Source organism: Amphiprion ocellaris, chromosome 12 (genome assembly GCF_022539595.1).
Source record: "Amphiprion ocellaris isolate individual 3 ecotype Okinawa chromosome 12, ASM2253959v1, whole genome shotgun sequence".
NCBI lineage: Eukaryota > Metazoa > Chordata > Actinopteri > Pomacentridae > Amphiprion > Amphiprion ocellaris.
Window position 1 is genome coordinate 21,180,068 of NC_072777.1, and position 8,673 is coordinate 21,188,740.

General features: G+C 39.1%; 1 long non-coding RNA gene across 3 annotated transcripts; it reads right to left on the reverse strand.

Annotated features, from left to right (window-relative positions):
- Window positions 1-3,333: 3,333 nt before the first annotated feature.
- Window positions 3,334-8,673, reverse strand: LOC111574130 (uncharacterized). Of its 3 annotated transcripts, XR_008603443.1 has the most exons (8): window positions 8,549-8,673; window positions 6,888-7,163; window positions 6,478-6,629; window positions 4,309-4,431; window positions 4,021-4,189; window positions 3,788-3,905; window positions 3,593-3,668; window positions 3,334-3,514 (listed from the first exon to the last, which is right to left on the reverse strand). It is a non-coding gene; the product is annotated as an uncharacterized LOC111574130 (long non-coding RNA). The 3 variants fall into 3 exon arrangements; XR_008603442.1 differs by lacking the exon at window positions 4,021-4,189; XR_008603444.1 differs by lacking the exon at window positions 4,021-4,189 and having other exon boundaries at window positions 4,281-4,431.

Here is an 8,673-nt window from a genome sequence, read left to right on the forward strand (position 1 = left end):
TTTGAAGGTCATTGACACAATTTTCAACATTTCAGCTCTGTACACCACAACAATGCATTTGAAATGAAACAATCAAGATGTACTTTAAGTGCAGACTTTCTTTTTTTAGTTTGAGGGGATTTACATCCAAATCAGGTGAACAGTGTAGGAATTACAATACATTTTATGAGTGCCCTCCACCAAGGGACCAAAAGTAATTGGACAAACTAACATAATCATAAATCAAATTGTCACTTTTATCATTTGGATGCAAATCCTTTGCAGTTAATGACAACCTGAAGTTTCTAAAGACTTTAGTTCCTGCTTGTTCTTGGGGGATTTTCCCTTCATTTTGTCTTTAGCAAGTGACAGGCATGCTCAATTGGTTTAGGTCAGGAGGTTGACTTGGCCATGGCAGAACAATCCACTTCTTTGCCTTAAAAACACTTCGGTTGCTTTCACAGTGTGCTTCAGATCATTCTTCATCTGCACTGTGAAACGTCGTCCAGTGAGTTCTGAAGCATTTGGCTGAATATGAGCAGAAAATGTTGTCTGAAACACTTCAGAGTTCATCCTGCTACATTTGTCAGCAGCCACATCATCAATAAATTTAAGAGTTTACCTTTAAGCATATGTTCCAATAAGCATGTGAATTTAAGAGATATAATGGTTGTTTTTACCGCAAATCTACCTGAAAATCTAACTCTGTGAGGGACATCTGGATATCAACCCTCCCTGATGGAGAATGTACCAAACCCCTACTGACATAATGATTTGCAAAAGTCCACTTTGAAAGACCACATCTCAAAGCACCATTTTGAGTCCTCCTATCTGATAGTCCTCTGATCTCAGAGCCCTCTTTTACCATCGAGTTCTCCCAACTCCGAGGCTCCACTCTGTCCACCGCTGTCTTGACCCACATCAACAGGCCGACCAGACCATCCACCGAGGCAGCAGCATCATTATGGCACCCAAGTAACTTTCAGTCATTGGAACTTGGTGCACTTTCCCAAATTGTCTTTTCAAAGATACAATTTACAGGTTAACAAATTAGCCTACCACCAAATTTACAGTTGCTTTCAGGTGTGGTCTCCTAATTCCTTCCTCCTGGAGCACCATATTACAACGTAATAATATTGTGCTCTCTTCTCTTCCTTCCCTGTCATTCACATTTCATCATCAACTTATCTGTTGTTGTTTGTCTTAATGTGTGTTGCTGTTGTGTCATGGTTAGTTGTTGTTATCGTGTAGTTTAATTAATGTGCATATATATAAGTTCAGTACCTCAATTGTTTTGCTGTTCACATTTTTGTAACTAACTTGTATAGATTCCAGCTGCCAAAATTTGATACAAAACCTGTTAAGCTAAATAATTCCCCTACAATTCTTGAAGCTCTTCTTGACAGGGCAACAATAGGTGCTTCATATGCTACATTATTATATTTGTCTAATCAAAATACATTGCTGGCTGAATATCAGGTAGACTATATAATAATTCTGCATAAAAGTAACATTAATCCCATTTGAGCAAACATTTACACTACATTTTAGAATTTGGTGGAGAAACATTATCTAATCATTGTACAGTTATAACTGCTGGAGAAATACTGTTATAACTGCTGGAGAAATATAAAAAATTAAACATACTTTAAAAATAATAAATCCTACACTGTTTTAGCTCCATACTTCTGGCCATAAGTACTGATAAGACTGACTGACGTACCTTTTTCTGGAGACTTATATCCTTAAACTAACTATATTTCTAGACTTAAAGCCACAATGATCGATATGTTTGAACTAATAACGGATTGTATGTGATTACATGTAATGTGAAATGTGTCTGTCAAACAAACCCACACAGAATAATTACCCAACTCGATCTTCAAAACACACCAGCATTTAAAAATATTTTAGAACATAAGATAAATAAAATTTGAAGTTTTGATGGTCCTTGGACAAGGTTAGGGAAAGATCATGATCAAGATCCTGGGTTATCAAACTATTAACCAAACATAAACCTATTCTAAATTTCTTTTATTGCTTGACTACACCACAGGATTGACGGCACTCTGATCTCTTGAGTCATCCACTTTGTGACATGAATTTGCCTCCATGTTTATCATTTAAGTTAACACTAACTTTTGTGGTAAATAGCTAATCAAACATGCAAACAGATTCAGTTGCTGTCGTCTTCAAGAAATAAAATATAAACAATAAGTTCAGGTGCTGGTTTGCTTCCAATTTTATTTCTCCTAGTACCAAAATGTTTCTATAACAGGTCATTGGTAGTCTTCTCACATTCCCCTCTTCATTTATAGAAGGTCGTGATTGCCGTCACAACTAAATGTATGTAGCATTTATTCAGTTATTTAACACTTATTGAAAGTTTCTAGCACTGATTGTCAAAACCCACAAAAGAGGAGGGAGCAGGAACCAGCACAGATCACATTAGAGATGCATCACTGAATGCCACTGAGTGACTGCCAAATAAATTAGAGCACAATTCATCATTCATATGTATGAATTGAACTTCAACTTAAATGAAGTTCAGGTTGAACCTTATTTAAGTTATTTATTGTTGCATTACAAGAAATAGATTGAATGGTAAGTGTGCTGTATATTATAACAATTCAGATGATAAAAGCAGCTATTAAGTCAAATTAGCCGTCCGACGATCGTTGCACAAATTCAGCTCTCAATGTGTGTGTTACACACACACATTGAGAGAAAAACTTTGGAAAATTAGCTTCACTGTTTTACATTATAGCCCAACATAAAAATACTTAACAGTTTTACATATTTTATCAGCTCCATTGTTTAAGCAAATTTTGGCAGTTTGATTTTGTTTGGATTAAACTTGTAAACTCCAGTGCTTACTTGTCAGTGGACGATGTTAAATAAAACCAGGACTAAACTAATCTGGTTTAAATTAATCCACACTGATCCAGCTGCTTTCTGAGATGTTATTTAACTTCAGATTCACTAGTTTCAGACTACAGTCTCAGACTAAGGTAATCAAGGACAACTCCGATCATGTTTTGGAAGCCGAATCACATTAACAATGTGCTCATGGTGCAAAGGTGAGGGTGCTCTGAAAACCTGGGGTGGAATTTTACAATATAAGTTTTAACAGTGTGTGTGTGTGTGTGTGTGTGTGTGTGTGTGTGTGTGTGTGTGTCTCTCTCTCTCTCTCTCTCTCTCTCTCTGAGAGAGAGAGAGAGAGAGAGAGAGAGAGAGAGAGAGAGAGAGAGAGAGAGAGAGAGAGAGAGAGAGAGAGAGAGAGAGAGAGAGAGAGAGAGAGAGAGAGAGAGAGAGAGAGAGAGAGAGAGAGAGAGAGACAGAGAGAGAGATTTGATATTATATTGGTTTGATAGTTTCAAGCCACCTTTTTATTTGGAGTAATAACTCAAGATATCAGGATGTCACACAGTTTGCCTGAACATAGATTTTTTTTTCACAGCTTTAACAGTGTCTCATCTTGGCATAATTCTTCCATTTCTGATCATCCTGGGGTTCCTCTCACTGTTTCTTCATCCTATAAGATTTTAAAATGTTTTATGAAAAAAAATGGACACAGATGCAGTGATTAGCACAGTCAGCTAACAGCACCAACCTGCTGGTTCTGTCTGTGTGGAGTTCATGTTCTCTCTGGACCTGGGTGGGTTCTCTGCAGATGCTCCAACTTCTTCCTGCAATCCAAACATGCATGGAAGGTAAATCTAGAATTCTAAATGTGTGAGTGTGAGCATGAATAGTTGTCTTTCTTTGTGTAGCTCTGTGATGGACTGGTGTCCTCCAGCTGTCTCACCATTTCTTTCCACATCTCATGTTCAGAAATGGGGATTCCTATCCTGTGGCTGTCCTTCATCTGGCTCCCTGTCCTGATCTGATCCTTGTGATTGTTGAGGGTCTTGGAGAAAGCAAACCTACACAGAAAACAAAAACACAGAGAAAACATTCATTAATTCAGAGATAATTGCATTTTAGCCGGATAAATGCATATGCTAATATTAACATGAAATATCTCATGATCCAGTTTACTTCATCAAGTTATCTGGTGTTAGTTGAGCTGCCAGACATGTAATATGCTGATCCTGGGTCAGTTTACATCATTTCTTCTCATATCTGGGTGATGTGTCTCATTTTCTATTTCATCTTTAAGGACTCTTCCCTACTTCCTATTTTAAAATGTTTGGGGTTTAGGAGGGGGCTGTGAAGGAAAAACACACACAGATACATTGTTGATTGAGTCTCACATAAATCATATTTCTACAGACAACTATATGCTGTAAACTAAGTACTTGTGTAAGCAGACAATAGCTCATTCACTTGGTAAACTCAGCCCCTCATCGTCATGTGACTTCTGGAGCTGTGTCTCATTTGTCTCTTCTGCCGGGGCCCTCTTTTCAGTCGTCTTTTTATTTTGTGTCCTCGAGTCATCCAACATCAGTGCTGCAAGAAAACAAAGAAAACAACACAGCAGAATCTGGTCTAGGTTAATATAAAAGGACACAATAGTATTTTTTAGGGAGCATGTTTGGCAGCTGACAGTATCTTTAAAGTATCAATCAGGCAGCCAACAGCATGAAAAGTATAAAATCAGCATATATGAAACTCATCTTTTTCCCTATATAATACTTACAAAGTGCTTTTCAAGACACTCAAAGATGTTTCACAAAGTAGAAAAAAAATTCCAAAAAAAATTTTTTTTAACGTCGAAGCAGCATCTGGAAAATGGATTATGACTTGTAGGCAGGGTTGCAAAGATGTGTCCTTATGGATTTCTTGAATAGGGAGTGTGAGAGGAGGACTCTCTGATGCTTCTGGTAAGTGGAGAAAGCTCCATGTCCCCAGGTCTGGTACTTGGTCCAGATGGAGGGTGACAGGAGGCCAGCATCAGCAGAGTGGAGGGTGTGGGTGAGAGTGTGTCAGTGCAGGAGTTCAGTGAGGTATGGAGGAGCCAGGTTGTGGAGAGGGATCCAGCAAGCTGGGACCCCACTCTGGTAGTGAGGAGACCATACCACAAATACTTACCTCTTCCCAGTTTTAGCTCCCAGAAATCTGGCCCTCGTCCCTGGTGCTCAGAGGGCAGCTAAAAGCACTCATGTGCAGGATGCATGGGTAGCTAGGACTCAGGGCAGTGTTCAGCTGCAAGCGTTCTTTTTATCTCTCTGTCAGAGCAGTCAGGTCAGATGACAAAGTTAACAACTATCAACTTTCTTCTAATATTCCCTTCATTTTCTGTGGATATGAAATCAACACAACTGAAGTGAATCGTGTGTATGTTTTGAAAGTTTGTTTTAGGAATCACAGGAACTGTCTCCTACAAAGTCTGCCTCACATTAATATTACAGCTGACAGTGATAGACATCATTACTGCTATCTTGAACACACCCCAAACTTTGATGTAACGCTGTCAGTGTATCAGTAAATTCTTAGACTTGTCAAAGTCTCAGCATTAAAACACACAATGAAACAAAGCAGATTTTAGGTCAATAAATTGTCCATCCTCCACCCTGAAAGAGCTTTGGTTGATGCCAGAGTCTATCTGTCATTTTGACTAATATTCACTGGGGAAAAATTTAAACTTGTAGTTTTCTGTTTCTATTGCTGAATAACTAAGAAAAGTCAGTAAAATTACACATATTATCTGTGAATTAACAACCCAACAGTCATTTTAATTATTCTGCCCATAATGTCAAACATTTTTTTTCTCATTTTTACAAACTACAGTAATCTGATATAACTTTTAGGTCTAGCAGATTATTGAAAGTGTTTGGTTTCAGCAATTCAGGACAAATGTGGTAAATAACAGATCTCCACAAACTGTATGATGCATTCTCATGCTCACTCCAATAAAACAGGGATAGTTAACCAGATGCAGCACACAAAACTGCACAAAAACTCTGCTTTTCATGAAAAGGGTATGTAACCATGTAACTGTGTTAGTCTAAAAAATGTCACTTTCTCATTGCTCATTGTAATTTTCGAAGATTTGCTCTGTAGTCATTTTCAGTCAAACGTTGCAAAAACCACAGTGTCAACTGTCAACATTCATTAATAGAGATGCATAATATTTAAACATGTAAACATAAGAGTACACCTCCCACTGGGGAGAGTGATTGAAACTTTTACACATGGTGAATAAATTCACCATCAACAAACAGTGTGACATACATGTAACATTACAGATCTTTGACACGAGGAGGTGTTAATTTTAAAAAAATGGCAGAAATGTATTTAAGTATTACTTCTGAAGTATGTTTTCTTCCAGGCTTCATCAAAATGTTCATCTGGGCCTACTGAAACGTGCTGTGCAGTGAGAAGTATCTGTAGTCATAAAGTCGGCTCCATGTATGCATTGTATGTGTGCAAATGACGTGAGTCATGATGACATACTTAGTAAATGTAGGAACTTCATTTTTTATACACATTAACCTTGGCTTCACTGTAATCAATAGCAAACACCACACTGTCATCAGTTTGACTGTGACTCACCCAATGCGATGTCTTTATAGGCTGGTCCACAACTGGCCTCCGCTTTCACCCCTTCAGCTCTCGGTGTGATGGCTGGATAGACGGTCTGTCATCTTCTGAGCCTGAAGTCTTTGCATCAATGTCCACACTGGCAACACAGATAGGGCTGAAGACTGCAATCAAAATGATCACACATGCGACCACTTGTTGCGAGTGAATGATGATCATTTAGCTGTATTGTTGTCGCTTTAACCAGCTCAGGCAGCCACTGCGTTAGCCATAGTGGCAAAAAACACAACTTTTATGACTTCATGGCTCTGCCAGTCTTTTCTTGCCTGATGAGTAAAATGAGTTATTAAGCTGTTGTGCGTTCCTCAACAACAACTGAGAAAGGAAAAGGGGAGAGAGGGAGAAGTCAGAGTCATACACACCTGATGATCAGACTGTAGATGCAGGCAGGACCACCTTTCCTGCGTCCTTGTCCTCTGCCTCACCCTCATCTTGACATTTCTGTCATTGCACGACACATGGTCAGCTGAGAACTTTCAATTTTTTTTTAGGGAGCAGTCTTCATGTTCTCATTTCATTCATGCAACTGGTTTTCTGCATTTTCAGTCTGCTGCAGGATGTCTGCCTCTTGGGCCTTAATTTAACTGCTACTGTGGTCTATTGCAAGGGAGGTGGGATGAGGGGGACCTGAGGGAGACCTATAAATAAACAAGAATAAAAGGAGTTAGTCCACTCTCACAAGGCACACCCTCAGATCTTTTCATCTACAGGCCCTGCAAGGCCGGGCAGGCTAACTACAGCAAATAACTCTGAACAGTCACTGTGAAAAGCACAAACAATAGATACAAAATTAACAATTAAATGAATGATTAAAAAATGTTCACCTGCAATACATTCCTGCATACCTGCTATACCGACATCTCACACACAACAAGAAATCAAACCCCCCATAAAAGTTGTGTGGCCACACTGCAATATCCACAGACATACAGCTGTTAAAAAGGCACACCTTAACTTTTGTGGAACGAGCTACCCCTTAAACATCCAACAAATGTCTTACCACAAATCATGACAACTGAGGCCTTGTGTCTTCTCTGTCCTCCCACATAAAATATTCAGCACCTCCCCACTCACCTAACTCAAGTTATTGCTTCCTCTCCCAATCAGAGGCCGATAGTGGAGCACCATCCTATGCCACTGGTTATATGAAGTTAGTGAAATTGGGTTCAGTAACAATAACAACTATGAGAAGATCTTAAATACAGCACAAGCCAAGAAGATGGGTACCAAAGATGATGGACATGCCACAAAACTTTTTGCAAAAATACCTGGGGTTTGATATGTTAACAACCCAATGAAACCCAGAGGATACATTCAGCAAAAAGACATAAATAGGTCTGTAAATGTCACTGTTCTCAACCACCTGGTTGATCTGTTAGCAGTTGGGCATGTGAAAATCCTGACCACAGAACTGTGTGAGCTTCAATTCCCTATGGGTTGAGGCTCACCATCTGATAAATACAAAGTTCTCAAATCTTCTAGGACTCTCTGGAAGGCCTGAAGAAAATTCCTGTGTTTCGAGATTTTCACAGTCAAACTACATTTAAGCTTCGAGCGAACCTGTCAACATTAATGACCACAGAATAAAGCTGAAAAGAAATTAGCATACTGGTCAGTTGTAATTCAGTTGTACAACTGCTTATGAGGAAAAGGGATTAAAACACAAACCATCCATTACAAACCAGCATCCAATCTATTAGTTTCACGGAGCTAATACAATGTGGTGCTGATCATATAAGGCACTAATATTATCTCTTGAGCAGCGTTTACCAACACAACATTCACATTACACTGAATATAAAACAGTCTTACAAATACACCAGTATACAGGACATGTATGTCTCGCATTTTTATCAACTCAGAACAGTCTGTTAGTCGGCTAACGCAATTAGCACGAGTAAACGTGGATTAGCCGTTCGGCTAACGCTGCTAGCTTGCTAATATACTCAGCACAAGTCAACTCGGTAAACAATACAACAGTTTAGCATAACCGCTAGCTGCCTCACGCTTGTACTGAACTCACCAAAGTGTCGGCGTAAAATGTCAACTACTAGCGGAGAAACGGCGTCAGATCTCTCTAGACTCAGGCAGAAATGGCAACAGCCGCCATGACAAGCACAACAACGTTTCACTGCCTGTGTGTCTGTG